This window comes from Vigna unguiculata, chromosome 2 (assembly GCF_037176805.1).
Source record: "Vigna unguiculata cultivar grain cowpea cultivar isolate G323 ecotype 2 chromosome 2, ASM3717680v1, whole genome shotgun sequence".
NCBI classification, from domain to species: Eukaryota; Viridiplantae; Streptophyta; class Magnoliopsida; order Fabales; family Fabaceae; genus Vigna; species Vigna unguiculata.
In genome coordinates, this window is record NC_140793.1 from 17,826,982 (window position 1) to 17,837,859 (window position 10,878).

The 10,878-nt window shown below is 37.5% G+C and overlaps 1 long non-coding RNA gene and 1 pseudogene across 1 annotated transcript; one reads left to right on the forward strand and one right to left on the reverse strand.

Annotated features, from left to right (window-relative positions):
* Positions 1–689: 689 nt before the first annotated feature.
* On the forward strand, positions 690–1,418 carry LOC114174504 (uncharacterized). Its single transcript, XR_014992678.1, has 3 exons — positions 690–793; positions 880–970; positions 1,081–1,418. It is a non-coding gene; the product is annotated as an uncharacterized LOC114174504 (long non-coding RNA).
* A 4,373-nt stretch (positions 1,419–5,791) lies between these two features.
* LOC114174506 (protein FAR1-RELATED SEQUENCE 5-like) lies at positions 5,792–9,044 on the reverse strand (annotated as a pseudogene).
* Between the last annotated feature and the right edge of the window lie 1,834 nt (positions 9,045–10,878).

The following is a 10,878-nucleotide window of genomic DNA, read 5'->3' on the forward strand; positions in this document are numbered from 1 at the left end:
TTGGTCCAAGGATGAAAGTTGACAACATGGTAATTTTACTTACACTTACACCGATTATTTTGCTAGTGTTGATTTCACTTTGACGAAAGCAGTACATGTTTGTGCAGGCTGTCCTTTTTGCTGCAAGCACAATGATGTATTGTGAACGACGTTTGTTTGGGCATGTTAAGAGAATTGCTTTCAATCCTTTATATGCGGTAAACATTGTACATTAATTTGTGAACTTTTTTTACAAAAGCTAATGGTATGCCCTTGTGTTCTTGTAGAGCCATGTCCTTCACGACTCCCGCAAGATTAAGGTTAACAGACGACAATGGACGTTGAAAGATTATCAGACCTACTATCGTCCTGGACTTTTTGCTTTACAAGATATATTGACTGCAGATTTTGTGAGATTGATGGAGTTAGATTTCTTTTAATATGATTGAATTTGTTGCTCTTTATAGTGGTTGATTTTTATTTTTATTTTGATGTAGTTGTTTGCCCCAATTGTTCATGACCATCATTGGTGGTGCTATGTTGTGAAGTGTGATACAAAACAGTTTTTTGTGTTGGATTCGCTTGGCCATTGTAAGAAGGAGCGGAAAAAAATAGACAATGTTATTGTAAGTATTTATTGGTGACCATGCATTTAGTATATAAGTAATTTGTTTGGCAATGTAATAAATTGTTTACGTTGGACCTTATAGGCACATAATTTGTCATTGTTGTTTGGGATGTTGATGAATTGTGGTGATGAGTCAATGCCAAAGTTTGAAGTGCATCACGAAATGACTCCAATTCAGCCAAACTTGTAAGTTGTTGAGATTATCAATTTTATTTAGAGATAATTGATTTAATACGTATTGTGCAATCAATGCTTTTGAATGGTGTTTGTAGATATGATTGTGGTGTCATTGTTTTGAAGATGATGGAGATTTGGGATGGTTCAAAAAAATTTGATGGGAATACCATGCCTGCATTTACAAATGTAAGTTGGAAGTTGCATATTGTTAAATGTAGGTAGTTGTCATTGATTTTTAAAAGTATTGTTTTAATGTTTCCTATAAATGATTGAGTTAGATATAACATATTTTGTAGGAACAACTTAAAATGATAAGGCAGGACTACATCTGTCAATGGGTTCTAGATGTAGATAACATTGAAAGAGAAAGAGTTGTTCAGCACTTTGGATTGATGCTGACCACTTAGACGTTGCCTAACAGACTTTTGTGCCATGTACATAGGTGGATATGTTAATATGATGCTGCATAAATTTTGATGTCATCAAAGGATGACTGTAATGTTTTGAGAAATTGTTTTTATTATCCTCATTGTAATGTAAGTTGTACAGTACTGTCATTTGCACCAGATTTTAGGAATTAGTTAGTTATGTGAAGATGACATGATATAATTTTTTGATAATATATACATGTCATCCCAGTGGTTCTTTCATGTTTATTGTTTCTGCAATTAATATTGATTTCTGTGTTTTGTTATGACACATTTAACAGTGTTGTAACGTTAAATTACATCAATCCCAATTGTGTTTGATGGTGAGCAATGAAGTTCATATGTTAAACTTTAGTTCATAAAGGACAGTGTAAGTCCCCACCTATTGTGTTCTGACTCCCCTGCAGGTGCAAGGCCTGGGTTACATTAAATTTGGAAGACCTTCACAAAAAATGTTATTGTCATCACAGTTTTTGCTTTAAAAAATTGATGTTGGTTAATTTAAAATTGTTATTTTATACCAAAAAAAATAACTTTGCTCCCCTGTCCGACCACATGAGTACCCACTTGTGTTTGGTGCAGAGTTATGAAGTAAATGGGACTGTATAGTTCGTAAAGGACAATGCAGCTCCCCATGTTTGTATTTAGGACTCCGTACAACGTGCAATACCTTGCGTCGCACTTGCCCATGAATTAACCGTCTACAAAATTATATGTTGTTGTACAAAATAGATAAGGCCGATCCCCATTTCAGAGCACAAAACTCCCCACATGGGTCATAATGCGGGTAATGTGGTTGAGAGGTTGATGTAAGCCCACAGTTTTGAAGTCCTGACTCCCCAGTTCTTTTCACATAAATGATACCATTATTGGACATAAATAAAATTAAACGCTCACCAATTTTAGGTGGGAGGGCAAACTTGAAGGTTGGAAATTCGTTGTGGGCAAACATTGTTCCAATTGTTTTATTTGTACAAAATAGATAAGGCCGATCCCCGTTTCAGAGCACATAACTCCCCACCTGGGTCATAATGCGGGTAATGTGGTTCAGTTGGTGATGTAATCCCACAGTTTTGAAGTCCTGACTCCCCAGTTCTTTTCACATAAATGATACCATTATTGGACATAAATAAAATTAAACGCTCACCAATTTTAGGTGGGAGGGCAAACTTGAAGGTTGGAAATTCGTTGTGGGCAAACATTGTTCCAATTGTTTTATTTGTACAAAATAGATAAGGTCGGTCCCCGTTTCAGAGCACATAACTCCCCACCTGGGTGTTAACGAGCGTAATGTGGTTCAGTTGGTGATGTAATCCTACAGTTTTGAAGTTCTGACTCCCCAGTTCTTTCCACATAAATGATACCATTATTGGACATATATAAAATTAAACGTTCACCAATTTTAGGTGGAAGGGCAAACTTGAAGGTTGGAAATTCGTTGTGGGCAAACATTGTTCCAATTGTTTTATTTGTACAAAATAGATAAGGCTGGTCCCCGTTTCAGAGCACATACTCCCCACCTGGGTGTTAACGCGCGTAATGTGGTTCAGTGGTTGATGTAAGCCCACTGTTTTGAAGTTCTGACTCCCCAGTTCTTTCCACATAAATGATACCATTATTGGACATAAATAAAATTAAACGTTCACCAAATTTAGGTAGCAGGGCAAACTTGAAGGTTGGAAATTCGTTGTGGGCAAACATTGTTCCAATTGTTTTAGTTGTACAAAATAGATAAGGCCGGTCCACGTTTCAGAGCACATAACTCCCCACCTAGGTGTTAATGCGGGTAATGTGGTTCAATGGTTGATGTAAGCCCACAGTTTTGAAGTCCTGACTCCCCAGTTCTTTCCACATAAATGATACCATTATTGGACATAAATAAAATTAAACGTTCACCAATTTTAGGTAGGAGGGCAAACTTGAAGGTTGGAAATTCGTTGTGGGCAAACATTGTTCCAATTGGTTTATTTGTACAAAATAGATAAGGCCGATCCACGTTTCAGAGCACATAACTCCCCACCTGGGTGTTAATGCGGGTAATGTGGTTCAATGGTTGATGTAAGCCCACAGTTTTGAAGTACTGACTCTCCAGTTCTTTCCACATAATTGATATCATTATTGGACATAAAATTAAACTTGCACCAAAAATAGGTAGGAGGGCAGACTTGGAAGTTGGAAATGCAGATGTATTTTTAAACAAAATAAATTATGAGGCTCCCCACGTAATTCCACATAAGTTCCCATGTACGTTTCATTCTTATTGATCGAGTTCAGCGTTGATCCCGTCGTTCCTGAAATGCATAATAAGTCCACATATTTGAAGTCATCACTCTCCACATAGTTGGACTCAATTGTTGAAAAATATTGCTGAGTACATAATGTTGCAGCTATTTCTGAGTACAAAATAAATAACGATGGTCTCCCTCTGAGAGGACATAAGTTCCCACCTAATTCTTATGGCTGGTTATTAGGTTCAGTGGTTAATATTTTGTTCGTAAATAACACTCTCAGTCCAAAAATTTTAAGTCCTAACTCCCCACGAACATGTAATGATGGGACATGAAGTTGAATGCTCAATTTGTCCTTCGTAAATTACAGTGTAAGTCCACAAAGTTGAAGGTAGGTATAGTCCTTATATTTGCATATGACCTCCACACCTCAGCCCACATTACTCCCCATGTAGGTATAGTCCTTATATTTGCACCGTCAGTTTGCACTGTGTTTAGAAATTGTGGTTAATGTGTTCATAATCAAATATCCCAGTTCACAGACCTGAGATCGCAACTCCCCACCTGGAATGACTGATTATTTTTTTCACATCATGCATTCAATAATGTACATACATGTACCCACATTTAACAGCATCACTCCCCACGTTCCTATTGACCTCAGTTTTCATCGTCTGTTTTTCAGTGAACACATGCAAGGACCTCTAAACACACATTTCATGAACGAAAAAAACAAAGTTAAATCCGGAATTTAGTTACACAATTATATAACAAAATAGAAATGCGTTTAACGCAAACAACCATATGGATTCATAAAAAAAAGTACATGGGTTACACCAAGTTAATAGATTCAGCAACATCACAGAAACATTCGTTAATAAATACATCTATTATAGGTTCTGTTTCACTGTGATCAACTTCAAACAGCAATGTGTCTCCTTCCTTCAACCCATGCTCTGTGCAGAACTGCCTCCATCCCATGCCAAATTTGGTTGAGTTTTTTGTTTTGGAAAGTAAGACTTTGCACAGCACTCCTGTCTTTGGTGAGAGCAAGACCACTTCACTTAATTTTTTTGTTCTTATTAGGTTACCAAATGGAACACTCAAATCCTGTGTGAAAGGAAAAGGGAACGCCAAAAAGAAACCAATTTTAATGGGATTACTCATAACCAATAGACATTCTTAGTGAAATAACAATCAAAATATAAGAAATACCAAGTGGCTTCGTTGGGCTTGAGATTTCGTCAGTGTAACAGAGAAAAAAGAACCTTCAGGGACCCTATTTGCACGACGTAAGAATGCACGCATGTTTTTTGGTGAACATTCACCCAAAAGATCGTTATTTCAAACTTTGAATTGCCAATGTAACGACATTGGACGTGTGCATCCCAAATTTGCGAGACGTACGACTTTTCCAGATCTGTCCACCCATGAATAATTTTGGGATTTGCGGTGTCCATGTTGTAGGTTACATTGAATTTTCTTCCAAAACTATCACTCAAAACCCAATTAGGGGTTAGATCTGCTTCGAAAGTTGCTGCAAAATGACGATCCACATACCCGAAATCCTTCCCATTTACATGTTACGAATTTGTTTTTAGTTAGAAACCGAATACATCACAATTACAATAACAAAACAAAAAAAACACAGCAGAACCTGATTTCGGATGTAGATGGTTGTAAATTTCCACAGCACCACCGCCTCATGTGCACTCCGACTTGCTGCCATCATTGAAACGGGGTTATTATTGGGTTAGTATGTGGTCCCATACAACGAAGTAGACCACTTTATATAAGTGTGAATGACGCCTTACCGAGAAGAGATAGTGTTTCCCAAAACCAAAACTTTGAATGGTCTTGTGACAACTTTTTAAATGGTCAAACGTTGGGAAGAGATGAAACAACTCATCTTATGCAACCGACAAGGGTATATAACGTTTCCGTAAACATTAATGGCAAAACTTGGATGGTTGGTGTATTACATGTGTCCTAAGAAAACCAATTCAATTACAACCACCATCGAATAAATTCTACATGGTAATAAATTCTAGGTGAATTAAATTCTACGTTATTTAATTCAAATCCTTATATACTTAAAATATTTTCTTTATATTCATAACTTATGGCGTAACTTTACAACGTCCATATACAATGCATCTTAATTGTGCATTTAACAAAAGAATCAAAAAAACATGAACATGTTATCACCACTAGTAATAGGGAACATGATAATGACAAACACAACCAATTAAAGTAAATGGTGTTTGTTAGTCGCATGTTCCTAGCAAAAATTGTCTACCCACAAAAAAAATAACTCAAATTATCTTTCCTCTTCTCCACGGACAGGGCCTTCAGTAATCCTGAAATTCAAACACAATTACATGACCACAATACAATATATTTAATGTGCTGGGACGACACGTATGTACTGAGTCATGGTTAATCATACCTCAACTGATGCGAGGTTTGTTGTTGTGGTGGAAAGGGGACACTGATTAAATTCAGAGTGCAGTGATGTTAGAAGAGACATGAAACCTGCGTTTGGAATGTACGATTGTAATGTTTGATGGTCTTGCACTGGGATATCTTGGAAATTTGGTTGTGAATGAATTGCCGGCGGGTCCTACCACAAAATACACACCTGTTATGGACTTCCTTATACAATATTAAAATTCAATAAAGGAACACACAATACTGCAAGATACAAACCATTAAATTGCGAGATGCTTTGTTTCTTGCCGCAACTGTTTTCTTCCTCTTTGTTATCTTTTCCACAGTTGATTTCAACCTATTTGTCCGTGGTCTACCTTTCCTTTTTACGTGAATGGGACTTCGAACAATATTGCTGTGATGTGCAGAAGACATTACATGGTTGGGTAAGCTGTGATCCTCATGACAAGCACTTGCATCGTCGTCCCCACATCTGAATGGATTGGGTTCATTTGGTAATCCTAATGTAGTTGCAATTGTGTTCAACTGATCATACACCGATTGGGCTGCACTTTGTGTTTCACATGCCACCTCACCGATGTCATTAAAACTCTTCCGTAATGACTAGAATCTTTGCATTTGTGGATCATCCGAACTTCGGCTGTACGCTGCTTTCATCAAAGTGTGTCGTTTTCTAACATTTTTGGACCACCTTCTTAGCACGTACTGTTCAGGGACACAATCAATGTCTTCCTGCCCAAGGACCAAGAAACAGTGTCGACATAAGATACCACGAAACTCAAATAGTAGACAGCTGCATTTGATTGTTGTTGTGATGGAGTCAAACAACACGTCATGAAATTTGTTGGCCCTCTTGCCATTCCATAAGAAGTCTTCTTTAACGTTGTAATTCCAAATGCTTCCATCTTTGACAACATTCATAACAAAGTAATTTATCTTCGCTCTAAATTCATTATGGATCTCACCAAATTTAGCATGGGTATAGTGCAACTGAAATTGCCTTTCAATTAGGGATTGTGACCCACATGGAACTATGGTGTTAACAGATGCGAAGTCAGCCTCAAATTCCTTCTCTGCTTTTTGCCTAAGTGCGTTGTCATACTGGACGACGAACTGTTGCAATGAAGTGCTGGAATTTATGAACCCATCAAAAAATGCATTCATACCTTCACTTCGTTGTGTCGTTGACATTCCAGCCCAAAATTTATTTCTCAAATAACAAGGCACCCACAGATGTCTCTCCTCGTACAACGAACATAGCCAGTCGTTGTTAACAAGGCCGTTATTTGTGATGAATTCATTCCAACCAACCTCAAATTGGTCAACACCACTTGAGTCATACACTAGTGCCTTCATTTGACTTTTGATAACATTGTACTGTGTGTAACCCTACAATTTTTCCGGAACCTTTTTCATTATATGCCAAAGGCACCATCTATGATTAGTGTTAGGGGAAACAATTTGAATTGCATTGCGCATAGCTTTGCACTGGTCAGTGATGATCCCTTCAGGTGCCCTGTTGGACATGCAACGTAACCAACACCTAAACAACCATACAAATGTTGATGTGTCCTCTGCAGATACTAGACCACACCCCAATAAAATTGATTGCCCGTGGTGATTAACACCAACAAACGGTGCAAATGGCATGTCGTACTTGTTTGTCAAATATGTTGTGTCAAACGATACAACATCACCAAAATACTCGCATGCCGCTCGACTCCTTGAATCCGCCAAAAAAACATTTGATATTCTATTGTCTTCGTCCATGTCAATTACAAAGAAGAAATCATTGTTGACTTCACGCATGTGGGAAAAGTGTCGAAGCAAAGCTTGTCCATCCCCATCCTTGCATAATTGCCTTCTTTTATGAGCTATGTAATTCCTAACATCTCGCTCAATAAAAGTAACATTTTCATATCCTCCAACTTCGCACACCAGTGAACAATAACTCTTGTTGATACGGACCCCGGCTTCGTCGTTGATGTCAACTGTTTGCCTAGCATGAATATTAACTTTTCGATTTCCTAATATCAGCCTTGATTCTATAGGACTAATATTGTAACTGTGTTCCATGACAACATTTCTTATGTGCCATTTCCCATCTTTTTTACCAACCGATATTCCAGCTTGACATTGCTTGGTTTGGCTAGGTAGTGTCTTAACCTCTGGACGTATGGTGGATACATAATTACCTTCACGACAACAGACAAGTTTAACATATTTAAGTTCGTTGTCCTTTCCCTTCTTTGAACTTCTTATTCTAATACCAAATCTAGTTCTAATCGCAAAGTCTCTGTAAAAATTTTTAACTGCATCAAGTGTCTCGAAACACATGTGAACTCTCGGAACAAGGTCCACATCGTTGTCATTGTCAACAATTTGGTCGTCCATCACAGACTGGGCACCATCATTGTATTCTTCAAGAGAAATATCATCAAGTGTTGTCTCCATCATATGAACAACATGAACGACGTGCCTGAAAGCAACATTTAATGAAGCGTGCTTCAATACAGTGTCCTACATATTGAGTTAATAACAACATTTATGACCCCTTCCCGTTGTTTATATTAAAAAGAAAAGAATCAAACCAATTGTTCTAAGAACCCTAAATAAATATTAAACATGAATACAAACATCTCCATTAACTGTCTGAACAACGTCCAACACAATGTGGCTTTTTTACTACACTACTGCACGATTTTCGAAATGAATTTCAGAATTTATGGGAACTTACTTTGCCAAAACCAAAGCCAACCTAATGTCTTCAATATGTGCACGACCTTTGAGGTTGGTTGTTGTAGTAAATGAAGTTGTTCTTCTAAAACGACTGTGGACAATGAATGAACTCCATCTACCGGACCGTAGAAGATGGTGGTGCCATAAATGTGCATTCAGTGGTGGTAGGTGGGAGTGAGGGAGGGTAGCTTCTTTATGGCTTCGCGATGTAACAGAAAAAGTTAAGTTAAACTACCGCCAACTTAAACTTACCCTACAAGAAAAGTAAGGGTATTTTGGTCAAACAATAACATTATTAATTTTTTATTATAAATACTGTATTCGGGTACCAAACGCTACGCAAAGCAATACCTTACTTTTCACCACCAGGTAATCACTGATTGTGTTCGTCTTCGATGGAGGAAAATGACACATTTCGCTTAAAGCATTCGCACCACCCACCATTTCATATATTGACTAACCTCTTAATAACTTTTTTATGTTTTATTATTTGCATTAATGTTATTGCATTTTGTGATTACAGATCACTTTGTGATGGAACATTGGCAAAGACTAGATGTTGAACAAGAAGACCTGGAGGCATTCTTGAAAAAATGCAACTCCGGTGCAACGCTAATACCAGGGCCTGCGGGAAATGTTCAAGCAGCAATGCTTAATCGGGAAAGACAAGAGGCCCAGAGCACCCAAGAATTTGCTAGGGACGTGGCTGCTGCAACGTACGAGAGAGATTTCAAATCCAATGCCTGGCTATGGGCGGAGCGGTTCATCCATTTCCATGGTGAACTTTGGTCTATACTATGCATTGTTGATGTTCAATGAAAAACATCCTAATGACGCATTATCACCATGCTTCGCAGGTATTGTTCAGGATGGGGACTTCAAAAATGTAACACCACTATCATGTAGTAAGACGATACCAAGACTCCCATTTGTGACCTGTCTGGTGAAGGAGTGCAAACCAAATGGTCTAGGTGACATGCAAATATGCATTAAGGTACACATGAACACCACCATCACCTTCGTTAATGCAACCATGTTTGGTTAATATTTATAAGTCCTCAAAAATTGCAGGACCAAAGCGCCACACTCTGGGCTAGTGTGCACAAGAAAGTGCTAGATCATGCTGACTTTGGTACAGTTGCTCCTGCAGGGTGTAATTATCTAACACTTCCATTGCAATTTGCATGACAATATTATTTCTGCATAACTTATGTTCCTGATGTTGTTTGTCATTTCCCTTTGGGTAGGTTGCCACTTTCACCTTTCCATACAGAAATACATACCTCAACATAACTTTACATAACATTGTGAAGGTTAGGAAATAAAATGTATATGCACATGTCTAAAATAATGATCTGTTAAATGTTTGTAAACTTAAACATTTCATATCCATGGACACTAGATTTTCAAACCAGACATTTCTCCTCCAACGGATGATCTAGTGAAAGCAACAGTGAAGCCGGTCATTGATCCCCATCCATCAGTTGATCCGAACATTGATAACATCTTGAAGAAATTTTTACACCTGTCAAGGATGCCTTCAACCAATGAACGTGCCGAAACATCTGGAAGTAATGCAGGTGGAACATCCGTTCAGAATCATATTTGAAGTTGCCACAACCACTATTCTGTCCAGCGTTATGTTTTATGAAAGCCTTGTCATTATATTTTCCAGTGACAGTTTCATGGTCTTATGTTAATTTTGTTACCATGACAACATATGGAAAAGAAGTCACTAAATGTATTTTGCTTCCTCTTATTGGATTTAACTTCCTATCTATCCAGATTAGTCACACTTCTTTGTGTTTTTTACCACATTTGAAGGCCAAAATATTCTCAAATTTAGGTGGGGACCGTAACCAATATACATGGCAAGTTGTCCTACAAATGTTGTACAAACATCCACAAAATAATTAACGTACCTAAGTGGGAAGTAATGCTAATATAGGTACAAACTTGTCATCGGATTATTGTAACCCATTTATTAAAGAACCATAACACTCAAACCAATTCAAAAAGGATAAATTTCATATCAAAATTTCAAAGTGGGGACTTAAACGAATATACATGGAAAGTTGTCATTCAAGTTTTGTAATGACTTCACCTAAAAGTAAGTTACAAATAAGTTATGAGTGGAGTTGAAGGAATATAGATGGGAAGTTGTTACAAAACTTTTGAAATAAGTTCGAATATAAGTCAATTACAAAAAACTTATGTGTGGAGTTAAACCAATATACATGGAGTGTTG